Source organism: Choloepus didactylus, chromosome 2, assembly GCF_015220235.1.
Source record: "Choloepus didactylus isolate mChoDid1 chromosome 2, mChoDid1.pri, whole genome shotgun sequence".
Lineage (NCBI taxonomy): Eukaryota > Metazoa > Chordata > Mammalia > Pilosa > Megalonychidae > Choloepus > Choloepus didactylus.
In genome coordinates, this window is record NC_051308.1 from 77147144 (window position 1) to 77166234 (window position 19091).

The 19091-nt window shown below is 37.0% G+C and overlaps 1 pseudogene; it reads right to left on the reverse strand.

Moving 5' to 3' along the window:
* Positions 1-15616: 15616 nt before the first annotated feature.
* LOC119512014 lies at positions 15617-17602 on the reverse strand (annotated as a pseudogene).
* Between the last annotated feature and the right edge of the window lie 1489 nt (positions 17603-19091).

Here is a 19091-nt window from a genome sequence, read left to right on the forward strand (position 1 = left end):
CTTAGCACTGCTTTTGCTGCATCCCATAGGTTTTGGTATGTTGTGTTCTCATTTTCGTTCGTCTCTATATATTTAGCAATTTCTCTTGCTATTTCTTCTTTAACCCACTGATTGTTTAGGAGTGTGTTGTTTAACCTCCAGGTATTTGTGAATTTTCTAAGTCTCTGATGGTTATTGACTTCTAATTGTATTCCATTGTGGTCAGAGAATGTGCTTTGAATAATTTCAATCTTTTTAAATTTATTGAGGCTTGTTTTATGTCCCAGCATATGATCTATTCTGGAGAAAGTTCCGTGAGCACTAGAAAAGTATGTGTATCCTGGTGATTTGGGATGTAATGTCCTGTATATGTCTGTTAAATCTAATTCATTTATCAGATTGTTTAGGTTTTCAATTTCCTTATTGGTCTTCTGTCTGGTTGATCTATCTATAGGAGAGAGTGATGTGTTGAAGTCTCCCACAATTATTGTGGAAACATCAATTGCTTCCTTTAGTTTTGCCAGTGTTTCTCTCATGTATTTTGTGGCACCTTGATTGGGTGCATAGACATTTACGATTGTTATTTCTTCTTGCTGAATTGCCCCTTTTATTAGTATGTAGTGGCCTTCTTTGTCTCTCAAACATCCTGCATTTGAAGTCTATTTTATCTGAGATTAATATTGCTACACCTGCTTTCTTTTGGCTGTAGTTTGCATGAAATATTTTTTTCCATCCTTTCACTTTCAGTTTCTTTGTGTCCCTATGTCTAAGATGAGTCTCTTGTATGCAACATATTGATGGTTCATTTTTTTTGATCCATTCTGCGAATCTATATCTTTTAATTGGGGAGTTTAATCCATTTACATTCAACGTTATAACCGTGAACGCATTTCTTGAATCAGCCATCTTATCCTTTGGTTTATGTTTGCCATATTTTTCCCCTCTCTCTATTAATATCCTTTATTGTACCCATACCGAATCTCTTTAGTACTGAACCTTTCTCCAAGTCTCTCTGTCCTGTCTTTGTTTCTCTGTCTGTAGGGCTCCCTTTAGTATCTCCAGTAGGGCAGGTCTCTTGTTAGCAAATTCTATCAGCATTTGTTTGTCTGTGAAAAATTTAAGCTCTCCCTCAAATTTGAAGGAGAGCTTTGCTGGATAAAGTATTCTTGGCTGGAAATTTTTCTCACTCAGAATTTTAAATATATCATGCCACTGCCTTCTCGCCTCCATGGTGGCTGCTGAGTAGTCACTACTTAGTCTTATGCTGTTTCCTTTGTATGTGGTGAATTGCTTTTCTCTTGCTGCTTTCAGAACTTGCTCCTTCTCTTCTGTGTTTGACAGTGTGATCAGTATATGTCTCAGAGTGGGTTTATTTGGATTTATTCTATTTGGAGTTCGCTGAGCATTTATGATTTGTGTATTTACGTTGTTTAGAAGATTTGGGAAGTTTTCCCCAACAATTTCTTTGAATACTCTTCCTAGACCTTTACCCTTTTCTTCCCCTTCTGGGACACCAATGAGTCTTATATTTGGACGTTTCATATTATCAATCATATCCCTGAGGTCCATTTCGATTTTTTCAATTTTTTTCCCCATTCTTTCTTTTATGCTTTCATTTTCCATTCTGTCATCTTCCAGGTCACTGATTCGTTGTTCAACTTCCTCTAGTCTTGTACTATGAGTGTCCAGAATCTTTTTAATTTGGTCAACAGTTTCTTTAATTTCCATAAGATCATCCATTTTTTTATTTAGTCTTGCAATGTCTTCTTTATGCTCTTCTAGAGTCTTCTTGATTTCCTTCATATCCCGTACTATGGTCTCATTGTTCATCTTTAGTTCTTTGAGTAGCTGCTCTAGGTGCTGTGTCTCTTCTGGTCTTTTGATTTGGGTGCTTGGGCTTGGGTTATCCATATCGTCTGTTTTTTTCATATGCTTTATAATTTTCTGTTGTTTTTGGCCTCGTGGCATTTGCTGAACTTGATAGGGTTCTTTTAGGGTTTGTAGACCTATTGAAGTCCTTATCTCTAATTTATCAGATCTACAGCTTCGTGGAGTACACTTTCTCTAACTAACCAGCAGGTGGTGTCCACGAGCCACCTGTTCTCCACAAGCCAGTTCTCCCCTGCTTAGCCTTTTTGGTGAGTGGGGGAGTGAGTCTTGTGGGGCCCAATTGGTGTACCAAGTTTGCGTGTGTAGTTGGTGTTGCCTGCCCTGTATGTGGGGCGTGTTTCTCGGCAGTCGGGGAGGGGGGTGGCCCTAACAATCAAATCTCCCTGGTGATCCTAGAGTTTTAAAGCTGGTGCAATAGTCTAATCCTTCAGTTCAGTCCTGCCACAGTTTGTCTCTGCCACTGACCCACAAGTCCTTGGTATTGGCGTATGGCTCCTGAGACTTGTAAGTGGGCCCCTCTTCCAGGCCGTGCACCCCGGGTCCTCTGTTGAGGGATGACTGTGCTATGTCACAGGTGAGTGCCGTCCCCTCAGGGCAGTTCTGGGCTGCTGGGCTGTGTAGGGAGGCTCCCAGTCTGCTCAAATGATGGCTGAATGGGGCTTTGTTAATTCACACTGCTCCACCTTCCCAACTCTGGGACAATCAGCTGAGGTTGCAGGGAAGGCTAATGTCCACGCCCAGTTTTGTGGTGTGTGCCTGTTATTTGAAGCACTTCCGTCACACTGGGTTGTCTGGGGCAGCTCTGGGCTATGGGGCTGGCGATGGGCAGGAGTGTTTCCTGTCCACCAGGATGGTGGCTGTGAGCGGACACCCCCGTTTTCTTGGGAAGTTGTGGTGTTTAGTGAATTTTCTCAGCCACTGAATTATTGCCTTTTGTCTCAGAGCTCTCTTAGTTCTGCTCTTGACTTGACCTGCCCAAATTGCAAGTCTTTGAAGCTTTCTATATTGGGCTTCTTAGAATAATTGTTTTAGAAAAAGAAAAAAGGATTAAAAAAAAAAAAAAAAAAGGGTCCTCCTCAGAGATCTAATGGGTTATTGAAATGCTAAGAGACAAAGCAACCAGGGCCGTTAAGGAAAGGTCCACAGGGCAGAGAGATCGGCTTTTCTTCGGGATTTGCATATGCGCCTTAGGGCCTGAGCTCCGCCCTTCCCCTTTCTGTGTTCACCAGAACTCTAAAAATCCTCTGCTTTTATTTTGGAGTTTTTCGTGTTGTTTTTTTTTTCTATGCCTGTCTCCTCTCTGCTGGGCTGGCTGCTCACAGATTCTCTGGTGTCTTGTCTCTGTCTATCTATGGTTGGAGTCTGGATCAGTAGAATGAGTTTCCGAGAAGAGCAGCCACTGCAGTTCTCCCTTCTCCTTCCCGGAGCTGACAGCCCCTCCTCCCACGGACTGAGCCTGGCAGGGAGGGGCCCGGGTCCCCTGGCCGCAAAAACTTACAGATTTCGCTGATCTCAGCAGTTCGACATTTTCATGAGTGTTGTATGAAGTATTCCCAAAGACAGATTGCTCTGTGGTGTCCAGTCCACGCAGTTCCTGGCTTTCTACCTACTTTCCTGGAGGAGTAACTAAAACATACAGCTCACCAGTCTTCCATCTTGCCCCGCCTCCAAAACACATGCCTTTTTTCATCCTTTAGTTCAAATGTCATTTCTCTTTGAAGTAATAAAGACTCAAAGAGATTTTTCGAGACTATGCATAGTTTGAATGGTAATTAAACCATCTTCCAATTTTTCCCAAAACTATTTTCTTTTTGGCACACACTTTTCTCCAAAAAAAGGACATGTTACTTTCAAAGTGTCCTCAGATCACAAACAGAAGGAAAAAAAAAAGATATCAGGTAACTTTCTCACTTCAGAAGCCTAACTTGGTGAATTATATTCAGAATTCTTCATTTATTTCCTTCTCCCGACCCTATCCATCCCACATAGTATTTTCCTGGTGACAGGAATTCGAAAGGAACATGGAAGGAAATGATTTTCCTTGTTAACATTCTCTAAAGTTGGAGTTGTCCATGTTTCCATTTTGGAGCCAACTGTGGATGTCATACATAAGTTTATCTTAACATTTTGTTTTTGGTAAGCTGTTTGTGTATATTTTTACTTTGTGATGCCTCTTGAGATAATGAGTTCCATATCATTTATCTTTTACAATTAGAGTAAATTGGCAGGGAAAGGAAAGATCCAGGGCCTGGTTTACTGTCCTGGGGAGTCAGGCTGTTCTAATTTGCTAATGCTGCCAGAATGCAAAACACCAGAGATGGATTGGCTTTTATAAAAGGGGATTTATTTGGTTACATAGTTACAGTCTTAAGGCCATAAAGTGTCCAAGGTAATGCATCAACAATCAGGTACCTTTACTGGAGGATGGCCAATGGCATCCAGAAAACCTCTGTTTAGCTGGGAAGGCACATGGCTAGCATCTGCTCTATAGTTCTGGTTTAAGAATAGCTTTCTCCCAGGACGTTCCTTTCTAGGCTGCAGTTCCTCAAAAATATCACTCTCAGTTGCTCTTGGGGCTTTTGTCCTCTCTTAGCTTCTCTGGAGTAAAAGTCTGCTTTCAAAGGCCATCTCCAAAATGTCTCTGTAAACTGCAACTTCTCTCTCAGCTCCTATGCTTTCTTCAGAGTGTCCCTCTTGGCTGTAGCAAGCTCGCTCCTTCTGTCTGAGCTTATATAGTGCTCCAGTAAACTAATCAAGGCCCACGCTGAATGGGCAGGGCCACACCTCCATGGAAACTATCCAATCAGAGTTATCACCCACAGTTGGGTGGAGTACATTTCCATAGAAACAACCTAATCCAAACAAACATTCCAACTTAATCCCCACTAATATGTCTGCCCCCACAAGATTGCATCAAAGAACATGGCTTTTTCTGGGGGACATAATACATAGAAACAAGTACACAGGCCTAGACCTTGGGCAGCTGAAAAGTACTCTCCTGTAATTTTTGGTTCTTCTGCCTGCTCCTCCAGTGGTATGCACACATCTTGAAGGCAGAATAAAATTTTTAAAAAAAAATAAAATTTAATTTAAACTTGTTGAGTTAAAGTTAAATGGAGCCAAGGGAAAATGATAGCACAGCCACAAATCTGGTATGGAGACTAGAAGTTGATAAAGTGGGAAATATGGGGCATACTCATTTGGAAAGTTAGAATCTAGGAGATATTAGAATATAATTGTTACTATGTCTAGATAGTATTCCCATGTGCCCAGAACCACTAATTAAAACCACTAACAGAGATTTTTAAATGTTCACTTTTCTGTGAAGCATATGGATTATTTAAAATTCAAGTTATATTTTCCTCTAAGGTATTTGTTTTTAGAATCTTTGAAAATATCAAAAACATCATAAAGCTAAAGAAATATGAATACTGTGGAAAAAACTAAGCTGGATTTTTTTAGTACCATTACATAGGTCAGAGGGTTTTGTGCCCTTTGATTTCTGCTGTTAGCTTGATAACTATTGCAGATTGAATCATGTACCACACAAAGATATTCAAATCTTACTCTGCATTTCTGCTGGTGTGAATCCATTTGTAATTAGGACCTTTTGAAGATGTTATTGTTAGTTAAAGTATGGCCAAAATGAACCAGGGTGGGTCTTTATCTCTATGACTGGAGGCCCTGCCAAGAGAGGAAATGTAGACCCAGCCAATCAGAGAAAGCCACAGGAAGAAGCCAGAAGTCAGCAGAAACCGGAAGAGCAGACATAAGGAGAAAGAGACTGCATGTGACAGGAAGCAGAGATGTAAGCCTAGGAACCCCAACGGTAGTGGCAAACCAGCACCAGAAAGCCATAGACTGGGGAGAAAGCATGGTCTTCAGATGCCTCGATTTTGAACATCTAGCCTCCCAACCCATGAGCCAATAAACTCTGATATTAAATATCTGTATGATATTTGCCATAGCAGCCCTGACAAACTAAGACAATGATCTTAGTTTCAATACCTGGATATGTCAGTGGTTTAAATTCATCTTTTACCTACAAGCATTATTTAACTAATAAATATCATTGAGAACCTACACATTCTCAATTCCTTGGCAGAAATGTTGAGATTTCTTTAAATGAAATGTAAAAATTATGGGAATTCTTATTTTTTGTATGATTTTTCTGTAGCTCTACAACTTCTCTAATTAAAAAAAAAAAAAAGTAAAAATTGCAAGCAGTAGTATTGTTAAGAACCAATGAAAAGCAATTGCCAATCCTTTCTAAAACTGGAACAGATCTGATATTTAAACAGATCTTTGCCAGGTACTAAAAAGTCTAATATCATCCAGCCTGCTGCCTAGTATTCATATGTTCAGAGGTTTGTATCCCATCTAAAAACAAGCAAAATGGAGAATCCTGAAAAGGGATTTGCTGAGAACTGACTTGTGTCCCCCCACAAGATATGTTCGAGACCTAATCCCAAGTCCTGTGTGTGTGAACTCATTTGTAAACAGGACCTTTGAAGATGTTATTAGTTAAGGTTTGGCCAAGTTGAATGAGGGTTGGCATTAATTCAATGTGGCTGAAGTCCTTATAAGCAGAAGAAATCTGCACACAGTTAGCTAGAAGAAGCAGACAAAGCAAGAGAGAGAGATTGCCATGTGACAGAGGCAGAGATCCATCTGCAAACCAAAGAAAGCCAAGGTTTGCTGATAAGTCACCACCAGAACACTACAGACTCTGGTAGAAAACATGGCTTGGCAGTATCTTGATTTTGGACTTCTAGCTTCTGAAACTATGAGACAATAAATTCCTGTTGTTTAATCCAATCAGTGTGTGGTATTTGTCATAATGACCCTGTCACATTATACAGGACTATAGTGCTCTTGACAGTTTATCACCTTAAACATAGTTCCTCATCAATTTCTCATTGAATCTTTATACCTATTTTTGGTAAAAACAGACTGGCATAAGTGCCATGAAAGATCAAACTAAAAAAAAAAAGGCTGAGGAACAAAGTTGCCTGCTTCATCTCCCTAGCATGAGCAGAAGGAGGTCTTCAAAATATAGATGTTGACGTGAAGTATCAGACTCCAAGGTATTCAAGATATTTCTAGTAAATGTTTGGAAGTGGGAAAAGTGACATTTGTCGACCTATCACTGAAGGATCCAGTTATCTAAAGCATGTTTAAAGGGCCAGAGTGGCCCCAATGTTGAGTCACCTAAGTCCAGCACATTTGATAAACTTGTGGGATCACTGAAGGTCAATTTCGCACTAGCACCATTAATTACTGGATTAGAAAGTTTCACCTCACAAAGGTTGTCAATGGCATGGAGAAAAAGTATTGTTCATGTTGCAGAACTACCTTCATCACCCCAGCAATATGATTTTGGAAATTCCTCTGATAATATATTTCAAGGTTCCTCAATAGATGATATTCATACTGGAGCCCTTGTGCTTCTCAACTAAGCCAAATTTGTTCTTTTAGTGACTAAATAAAATACCATGTCAACTGAAACTGGTCATATCATGGCACAAAATGTAAGAAATTGCCTCCATTATAAATTCTATACAAAATACACATAGAAAGCATAAATGGTAGGCTCTATAAAGCATTCAATCATTTCCACATGTTCTTTTGCTCTCATATTTCTTCTATTCCAACAATTTCATTGACAACAATATAGCTTCTCAAGAGCTGTTTGGGTTCAAAACATGGCTCTGCCTTTTACTAGCTCTATGACCTTGGGCAATTTACTTAATTTTTCTGTGCTTCAGTTTACTCATCTCTAAAATGAATTAATATGTGTGTAATGCGGCCTGACATATAATAATAGTTCAATAAACCACATAGATGACTACAAATAAAAAATTCTATTTCATACATCTGTTGTGTTGAGCCCAATGCTCTAACCCTCTGCCCCAACACAGATACACTTGAAGAGTCTATAGTTACCATAAACTCCACAAGCCTCAAATCAAATCCATCATATTCTCATTCAAACCAGGTTCATCTTTTGTCCCTGTTGTATTTTCTGAATTTGATTTAATTTACAAATCCAAGCAAATTGGAAGTTTGGATTGCATCGCCAATTTTGGTTCAGTCATGGTATAGGAAAAAGGCAAAAAGGAATAAGAGAGTCATATTACAAATCTAAAATTATGACATATAATTCCCAGTCTGCCAAGAAGATTGCACAGAAAATTTATAATAGGATGTTTAAAGAAAAACGTAGCTTGTCCCGAACTGTTCCAGAAGGCTCATGATTTTTTCTGTAGCCTTGCTTATTTCTCAGCAGATAATGTTTGCATTCATTTATATCCCCCAAAGAACAAGAGTATTAAAACACAAAAATATAGCTGAATAATATGCCATTGAACTTCTTGTTTAATGCTTCATCATTATGCTTGTTGTTGGGTTTCTGATCAGTTTAGGCTTAGTATCAATGGAAATTAAAAAAGAAACAAGCACTAAATCCCCCATGAGCCACAGAAATAAATCAGTTGTCTTAATCTTAGAATGAGAAGACACAAACAAAGCAGGGATTTTCAAACTATAAGGACACCACAGAAAAGGCTGATTCCCCCAATACAGCAAGCTTAGACTAGAAAGCTGAAATAAAAAGTTCTAAGCATGAATAAAGAGATTAGACCCTTAACATTTGAAACATGTATGAAAAGTTTTGGTTAGCATGCTGGGAGCCTTTCACACGTGAATCTCATTCAACCAAATAGGGGCTTGTAGAAAAATGTATATGCTCTAGATGCCAGGCTGGAATTCAACAAAGATGGTGCTTTATTATGAAAATCGAGTATTCAGCTTGTTTTCTGACATTCTAGAGGACATCGACATTCACACGAATGTTGCCGCTTTGTTATTCCAAGGCAGGGCTAAGACGTCTCAGAAAATATGAGGACTGGTCATGGCTGAGCCTTCAATGAGGTTCTCGGAGATACCCCAAAGCTCAGGGCCATAAGGTAAGAATAGGATAGCCCTGGCCTGGGAATGAAGGAAGAACCTAAACATGCCTTCCACAAGATGTGGTGCAGAGCAAGACTGAACCCCAGTGAACCAGTCACCAAATAGAAAGCCTACTCTGCCTATTCCATCCACCTTAACCACTTCTGCCAGATAACCAAATGAGTTCAGCTATAAATAGAATCTCCCCTTTGATTCTCTTTCCTTCTCATCTTATTAACATTTACATCCTCTTTCTCACAATAAATTAATTTACTTGTTTCTTGAAGCCCATCTTGTAAAGTCTAATTCTAAGCAAGGCATCAACATATCGTAGGAGTTGTTTTCCCAGTTTCCATGATTGAAGGTCACATATGGAGAATTCTTAAGAACTATAACCAATTATTCAGGTACAAGGTTAAAATGAGGAACACTACATTCATTTTTCCTTTTGGGATCTCAAGTGCCTATTGTCAAGTTGATCGTACCCCTCAGTCCAAAACTTGCTGTCATTATGGGTTCATGTAAAGTCTCATTCTTGTTTAATACTTATTTTCTCTTCATCTCTTATCCACTTCCTCATTTTCTTCTTTCCTATAGGCACCCATTCTATTTTGTTCAAGATGTGCTAGTTATATATGTATCTCTAAAAAGTCATAATATTTATGCCCCCATAACATTTTAATTTAAATAATTGGTACTGTGTTATAGCTTACATTGTTTCTTACATTTTCACTCAATACTGAGTTTTTAAGATGTATCCATGTTGCTGTACACATATCTAAGTCATTGATTCAGATTGCAGTAGAATATTCCAATGTATGCTTGCAAAGTATCCTTCATCCATTTTCTAGTAATTGAGTCTAACTTAGGATGCATGATATGAATATCAAAATACATGACCCTTAATGGGTTTCTATGGACTAAATACACAGGACAATAAACTTTGTCTCAAATGGCATACACAGATAAAATTCCCTGTATGCTGCCAGCTTATTTTTCCAAACGGCTACACCAATCTGCACTCCCTTGGGTAGTGTTAAGAGTTCCTGTTTGTACCAGCATTTGGTATCATCCCCCTTCTACTTTTTTCCAATCTGTGTGTATAAATGTATAATTTTTTTATTGTAATTCTCATTTATTTAATGACTAGTTAATGTCATTTCTCAATTACACATCTCTTTTTATACAAGCTAACCATTTGTGTTTACTCTTCTGTGGCTTGCCAATTCATACTATCTTCCCTTTCTTCTACTGGGTTTTCTGTCTTTTTTCATTGATTTACAGGTGTTCCTTATACACTCTTGATAGTAATCCTGTCAGTCTTAGATATTGCAATTGCCCCCTGTCTGTCATCTGTCTCTTAGCTTGTGGTGTCCTCTATTGAACAGAAGCCCTTAATTGCACTAAAGTTAAGTTCACCAGTTTTTTTTCCCCTTTTACAATACATTTAGATCTTGTTGAAATAAGGTATTCCAACCCTAAGTCACACAGATACATTTCCATATTTTTTTTATTAGCTAACACCATCTACTAAAAATCCATCCTTTCCCTTCTATCTACCACCTGTATCATATGAATTTCCCATTCATAAGTAAGATGTTCTGAGTTCCTGTTTATTCTTTGGCATAGTTTCTGTTCCTGTGTCAGAATCTTACTTTTTATTATCTTATAATAAATAAATAAACAAACAAACAAACAAATAAATTTCATATCTAATAAAATATCCACCATTTTTCCTTCTTTTACAAATTTATCTTTTTATGCATCAGAATTTTTACTGAAAATACATTGAATACATACCTTATAGGAGGGCAGCTGACATCTTAAAAATCTTACAAGTTTCCATACATGAACAGTTATGTACTACTTATAATATACTGTTTATCTATATGTGTGTGTATGTTCTGTACTACTTAATAACATCTTCTTTTGTATCTTTTAATAGAATTTTAAATTATTCTGAAAAAGGTCTATCATGCATTCTTACTTTATTAACTCCTAGCTCATAAAAATTTTGCTAATATGAATGGTATCTTGCTTCCTATTATATTAATTAATTATTTATATTGTAATTTCATATTTTAATTTTATAATTTGATTTTTCAGAACTCTATTAGTTCTAATAGTTTTCTATTGATTCTGTTAGGTTTGCTCTGTTGATGAGTATAATTTGCAAACAAAGGCATTTTCATCTCTTCCATTTAATCTTTACTCCTTTATTTCTTTTATGTTGTCTTATTGCACTGTCCAGACAGCAACTGTTGGGTGTATAGGTCTACATATATTAATTGGCTTGAGCTTATTGGTCGTAATAACCAGATCTTCTACATTTGTTTACATTTTATCTGATTTACGTGTAATAAATTCTCTAACTATAGTTGATTTACCTACTTCTCCTCACAGTTCTCTCTGTTGTGGTTTTATATCTTTTAAGGCTATGTTGTTTGGTAGGTGTGCTGGTTTGCTAGAGCTGCTATTATACAAAATACCAGAAATGGATTGGCTTTTATAAAGGGGATTTATTAGGTTACAAATTTAAAGTTCTAAGGCCATGAAAGTGTCCATACTAAGACATCAAGAAGAGAATATCTTCACTAAAGAACTGCTGATGGCATCTGCAACACCTCTGTCAGTTGGGAAGGCATGTAGCTGGTTTCTGCCGATCCTTGTTCTGGGTTGTGTTTCAAAATGGCTTTCTCCAAAATGTCTCTGGGATCCTGTCTTTGAGACAGAATTTTTAGAATTCTAAATTCTAAACAGCAGCTTTAGAAAGCCAGAACACTGATATATGAATTTTTGCCCTTTATGACGATTTTTCTTTCTTTCTTTCCTTCTAATATGCATTGTAAAATTCTTAGAATATTTGGAAGAACTCGGTTTTGTAACTCCATAGACTGATTTATGTGTGTGATTTCATTTCTTTAATATTTCCAATACCATTTAGGTTATCTACTGCTTCTTGAGTTGGTTTGGGTAAGTTATTTTTTTGACCAAGAAACTATTTCAAATAAGCTTTCAAATTTTTGTCATAACAGTTATTCATGGAATTCTTTTTTTTTGTATAACTTAATTTTATATATGCCCCTGTTTGCATTCCTACTATTGCTTTTATTTCTTCCTCCTCCTTTTCTTTTCTTTTCCCTAACGTCACATATCATAATTTGTCAGTGTTAATATCTATTTGTTTACTTTTTTGATCTCTCTCTGCCCCTGTTGATGCGTGTATCATTTGCAAACAAAGGCATTTTCATCTCTTCCATTTAATCCTTATTCTTTTATTTCTTTTATGTTGTCTTACTGCACTGTCCAGACAGTAATTGTTGGGTGTATAGGTCTACACATATCAATTGACTTGAGCTTATTGGTCATTCTGCCGGTTTGAATGTATTATGCCCCCCAGAAAACGCCAAATTCTTTGATGCAATCTTGTGGGGCAGACAGAATAGTGGGGATTAAGTTGGAACGTTTGAATTAGGTTGTTTGCATGCAGATGTGCCCCACCCAATTGTAGATGATAACTGATGGGATATTTCCATGGAGGAGTGGCCCCACCCATTCAGGGTGGGCCTTGATCAGTGGAGCCATATAAACGTGCTGACTCAAAGAGACTGAACTCAGTGCAGCTGTGAGTGAAGTTTTGAAGATGAGCAAGCTTGCTAGAGAGGAACGTCCTGGGAGAAAGCCATTTTGAAACCAGAACTTTGGAGCAGATGCCAGCCACGTGCCTTCCCAGCTAACAGAGGTTTTCCGGATGCCATTTGCCATCCTCCAGTGAAGGTACCTGATTACTGATGTGTTACCTTGGACGACTTATGGCCTTCAGACTGTAACTGTATAGCCAAATAAACCCCCTTTTTATAAAAGCCAGTCCATCTCTGCTGTTTTGCATTCTGCAGCATTAGCAAACTAGGACAGTCATAATAATCAGACCTTCTACATTTTGTTTATATTTTATCTGATTTAAGTGTTATAAAATCTCTGACTATAGTTGTTGATATACCCTAAACTTTTTGCTTCATTTAAGGCAGGAATAATGTCTGTTTTGCCCATCCCTCTATTCCTAGAATCTAATTGTCTGAAACAGAGAAATTGCTTAATAAAAATTTGAATTATGTGTAGTTCTATGAAGCATATAAAAATTGAGGTTTCCAGCATTTATTTCTGTTTGAGCTTTTCTTGTCATTGTTCCACGTTTCCTGGAAAACAAATAAAAATGCCAATCTCCCATTCTTTTACTTATTCTTCATTTTCTTATATTCATCATGTCTTATCTGCAGCTTGTTGGAGAAATATAATTAAAAACAAAATCTTCTAATCTAGAAAACCTCTCCACAAAGGTAGAAAAGAAAAACAATTTTATTATTGAGTAAGAATTAAACATGAATATGATACATCACAGGCAACCCTGTGCCTCTCTTTTTTGATCAAGGCTTTCAGAGGTTTGTCAATTTTGTTAGTCCTTTCAAAGAACAAACTTCTGATTTGTTATTCCTCTCTTCTGTATCTGGTTTTCCATTTAGTTATTCTCTGCTCTTATCTCCATGTTCTACATATTCGGGTTTACTGTATTCTTTTTCTAAATTCTAAATTTTGATAATTAGTTCACTAAGCAAGTTCAGCCCTTGTAATTTTCTAACATTAACTTTTAAAGGCAATGAATTTACCTAAAATACTATTTTAGCCACATCCCACAAATTTTGTTACGTGGCATTTTTTGGTCATAATATAGTTCTAAATATTTTCTTATTTTAATTCTGATGTTCTTTTGAATCTATCAGTTATTTAAATTGTGTTTTATAATTTCCAAATATATAGAAGGCTTAATTATCTTTTGTTCTTCTGGAATTTAACATATCATGGACAATGTAGTTGTACGGTGCCAATTATTTAATATTTATGTAGAATTGCTTATGGCCTAGTGTGTGGTCCAGTCTCTAATTCTGGGCTGCATTGTTCCATGTTACATGATTACACTTACTTGTGTTCTTAGAAACTTACATTTTCTTTCTGATCATTTGGTCTCCTCAATTTATGAATTACTGAAAGTAGATGTATTAAAATCTTCCATATGGTTGTAGATTTAGTTAATTTCTCCTATAGCTCTGCTAATTTTCACTTTATGTAATTTGAGTCTATGTTATTAGATGTACACAAGTTTTACATGTAGTGAACTGAATCCTTTGTCTTTATGTGATGATTTCTTTATCTATAATAATGTCTCTTTCCTTAAAGTCTATTTTGATTGATTTTATCTGCATGTAAATGTCTTTCATCAATTTGAGAAAATTCTTAATCATTATCATTTTTAATATAGCTTTTCCCCAGTTCTCTCTCCTCTCCTTCTGGGACTCAAATTAAACATAGACTATAACTTTTAGAAATTTTCACTGAATCTCATGGGTTTGTATTTTTCATTCTTTTTACTCTGTTTTGTTCAATTTGAATATTTACTATCTACATCTACTGCTGGGTCTATATTCCTTCAAAATCCATCTGATTAGTTCCTAATTTCAGATACTATATTTTTCAATTTTAAAATTCATGTGTTTTTTTTAAATTTCAATGATCTTGTCTTAGTTCCAAGGTTACAATTACATTTATTAATATATTAATCATAGTTATTTAAAATCCTGGTCAGCTGCCTTTCATATCCAAATCACATGTGAGTATGTTTGATTTTCAGGGTTTTTTCCTTGGTTTTCAGTCGCATGGTTACATCTTTTAGCATGTCTAGCATTTTGGATTGAATGCTGAATTTTGAGCATGCAAATTATGACCGCTCCAGATGATATTGTCTTCTTCTAGAAAGGGTTCAACGTTCTTCCCAGTAGGCTGGTAAGTTGGTGCTGATTACCCAAATCTAAGCAGGAACCATGGCACAGCAACACTGCTGTTTAGCACTGGTAAAGCTCATGCTACTACTATCCTGGTCCTCCAGGGTTTTTACTTAGGTACCTGGTATGTTCTTCATCACCCTTAGAGGATCCTCTACTCTAATTTTTGTCAACAAGACTGCCAAAAGCTTTCCTCTACTTTCCAGTGGCTTTTCACAAAGGGGAGGAAGCCAAACAGATGTAACAAGATGTGTTGAGTTGATACAGACATATGAATTTGGAGAGAAAAATGTAATTAGAATTTGTAGGGAAGAATATGGGAAAGGAGGGACCAACACAGAATAAAAGTTATGAATAGTTGCAGAGAGTCTTTAGTTAGGGACTGATCTGTACATGTGCTAAAGCAATGCTTCTCAACAGTGGATGTTTTTGCCCCTAGGGGACATTTGGCAATGTCTAGAGACATTTTTATTCATTATAAGTGGGAGTATAATACTGGTATCTAGTAGGTAGAGGTGAGGAATGCTGCTAAAGATCCCACAGTGCACAGGACATCCCCCCACAACAAAGAATGATCCTGTCCAAAATGTAAATAATGCTGAAGTTTAGAAGCTCTCTGTTAGAGAAAAATACGTAAGTGAAGGGAAAAATAAAGAGCAGAATACAATAGACTGAACAATTCCCAGAACTCATAAAGTGCTGAGAACACTTTTTGTTCCCACAAGCCAGAGTTCAAATACTTTGTAATATACCAAGCAATGAATAGAATCCTCAGAAGGGTATTACCTTACTAGTGGAACTAAATTAGCCCTAGCCTAAAGGTTATTCTGGAACCTGCCCTAACAAAATTTAAAAGCAAGCAATGAAAGGATCTCTTTTTTTTTTTCTTTTAAGATACAAAAAGACCATATTTATTATCCTCCACCATAAAAAGAAACACCAGCACTTTGCATTTTATAAGTTTACCTTTGCAAGTATGGCATGGTAGAAATACTGTATTAAGGAACTCACTGTAGTTTCTTTACTGGGCATTTTAGCATCACTGATGGGCTCTTTCGTTTTGCCCTCTTGTTCTTTTTCACAATCTTGAAGTAACACATTTCTAGGTTGTTTATTATCCATTTCCAGTTTTCCTGGCTCTAGCTTAACACCTTTGTTTTCAGTGTTGAGTTCTTGGATTTGTTCCGTGGCTACACAAGCCTCAGTCTTTTCTCCAAAACTAAGTTTTTCTTTACTCTTTAATGTTAGACTATCTACAATTGCACGTTGCATTTTCTCCTCCTCCTCTGGCTGAGCCTCTGCCAGAATGACTTTCTAACAGACTGTGATAAACTTTTCAGTAGGTCTTGTGATTATCAGTTCAAGACGTACAAGGCATGTCCAATATTTAACAAGTTTTTTGGCACCTGTAATATTTTCAACCAGATATTTCAGTGTGGCCAGTATTTCTTCTTTGGACATCCCTCATTAATCAGGTTCAGGCATTCAGAAAATGTCTTGTTTACTTTTTCAGTAAATAGTTTCTGCTCATCCTCTTCTACCATGGTAGGCCAGAAAGACCCAACAGGGTTTTCATTTTGTCCTTCAGGTTCTAGCTGGGTAAGTACAGAGCTAGGAAACCTTTTCAGCACTCTTCCTTTGCCAACTTTCCACTGAGTCAGACACATTTTTCTCTCCTTTGCAGTTTCTTTGGGCTGAGCCAATCTAACAAAGGTTGCTTGGGCTGCAGTGTATCTTCACTGGTCAATGGTTCTGGACTTTTCTCAATTTGGTGTTAGAAGATGAAGCTAGCCTGGTTATAATATCAGAACCCAGGTTTTCTGATGATATCTCATTTCTTTTTGTGTCTTGAGAAGAACTGTTTTTGATCCTAGAAAAATCTGTTTTTAACTGTAGTAATCCCTTTCCACTAGGCCCTTTCTGGACTGTAACAGTGACAGAAGTTCCACTGATGCCCTGTTTCACCTTGTCCTGGCTATTATTGTGGTGACTTCTAATAGGAGGTTGCACAAACTGTCTGTCCGGACACATAGTGCTCACAAATTTTGTGGTAGTTCTGTTTGGGATGCTATTACTTTTCACTGTTTTACTGCTGAGGCTCTGTGGCTTCAGAGACAATAGCTGAAAGTTTCTGAGTTGTGGCAGAACTCACATCTTTCACTTGTAGAGGATTGCTAAACGAATTAATCATAGACTGAACAATTTGGCCACAATACAATCCAAACACAGATTTCTTGGGAATGTTAGTAACACCTTACTTTGGTTTTTCCATAGTTATTTGGTTTTTTTTACTATTTTTTTTAAAGTGAAATCCCTGGCTAAATGCCCTATATTGACTTTGGGGATCATCTATAGTTGGTAACAATTGAATAGTTTCATTATTATCTTCCAAATTATGTTTATCAAGTACTGTAGTTGAATTGTTTAATTCATTTTCAGGTTTTAAAGGAATACAATTTTTCCCATCCTTATATTATTTTTGCTCTCTGTAGGCCTATTTTCTGTATCAGACATATCTGTTTTAAGTTTCAGAACTTTTGCCCCTTCTTGGACCTGGTGTTCAAGTGTCATTCCCCAGTGTCTATTACTGGATAATAGCTGATCTTCCTCTTTGGATACAAAACATGTTTTTCTTTCTAAAAGAGGTTCCTTGAAGTTTTGTCTTCTTTGCTAGTTAAGTGAAAGCCAAGCTTTCGGAAATGCAATGGTAGAGATGAGCCATAGACCCAAAATTCTGCGTATATGGGAGCCCCAGGCCCACAGCTGTTGATAAGTGCCTTGAAGACTGTACGCAGCAGTTTGCTTGACCTAGGACAGTTAATGTTTGACCTATTCTCCTTAGGATCTAACTCTTTATAACAAACTTTATGTCAGAACAAAGTCCAACACTATTCAAAGGAATACACGAAATCCAGCACCCAACAACATAAAATTCATTGTCAATTATATTAAAAAAATTATCAGGCATCCAAAGAGGCAGGAATACTTGACCAATAATGAGGAAAAAATGGAATCAATAGAAACAGGCCCAGAAACAATAGAGATGATAGAACTAATAGAGAAGCATGATTAAAAGGCAAGTACAAATACATTCAATTTGTTCAAGAAGGCAAAGGAAAACACAAGCATAATGAGGAGACAAATGGCACAAACTATTTTAAAAATTCCAAATGACAGCTAAAGGCCAAAAAATACAATGTTTGTCAAAGAAACATTAGTGGCAAAGCAATACAAATTTTGCAAAATGATGCATGGAGAGAGAAAATAACTAAACATATTAAGAGATACAGAGAAAATACTCAATTCTCGATCAGGATGGGTCTTAATCCTATTACTGGAGTTCTTTGTACAAAAATGAAATTCAGACAAAGAGAGAGAAAGCCACAGGAAGCAAGAATCTGAAATGGAACCCAGAAGAAAAGAAAGAGACAAGAAGATGATGTTATGTGCCCTGCCATGTGACAGAGAAATCGAGGATCACTTGCAGCCAACTCCAGAATGCCGCAGTCTTCAGGGAGAAAGCATTGCCTTGATGATGCCTTCATTTGGACATTTTCCCAGCCTCAAAATAGTGAGTGAATGAATTCCCACTGTTTAATCGGATCCATTTCATAGTATTTGTTTAAGCAGCCAAGGAAATTAAAACAATTGCAAATGTCCTAAATACCTAAATAAAAGGCAAAAAGCATCAGTATGCATAAAACATTGACTCAATGATATCAGAATAGACCTTTTTTTTTTTTTAATTGAGATTGTTCAGATACCATACAATTATCCAAAGATCCAAAGTGTACAATCACTAGCCCCTGGGTACCCTCGTACAGCTGTGCATCCATCACACTTAATTTTTGTTCAATTTTTAGAAACTTTTCATTACTCCAGACAAGAAATAAAGTGAAAGATGAAAAAAGAAAAAAAGAAAAGGAAACTCGAATCCTCCCCTATCCCTAACCAACCCCCCTCAATTGTTGACTCCTAGTATTGATATAGTACATTTGTTACTGTTTATGAAAAAATGTTGAAATACTACTAACTGTAGTATATAGTTTGTAATAGGTATATAGTTCTTCCCTATATGCCCCTCTATTATTAACTTCTAATTGTATTGTCATACATTTGTTCTGGTTCATGGAAGCGATTTCTAGTATTTGTACAGTTAATCATGGACATTGCCCACCATAGGATTCAGTTTTATACATTCCCATCTTTTGACCTCCAACTTCCCTTCTGGTGACATATATGACTCTGAGCTTCCCCTTTCCACCTCATTCACACACCATTTGGTGCTGTTAGTTATTCTCACATCTTGCTACCAACACCCCTGTTCATTTCCAAACATTTAAGTTCATCCTAATTGAACATTCTGCTCATACTAAGCAACCACTCCCCATTCTTGAGCCTCATCCTATATCTTGGTACCTTATATTTCATGTCTAT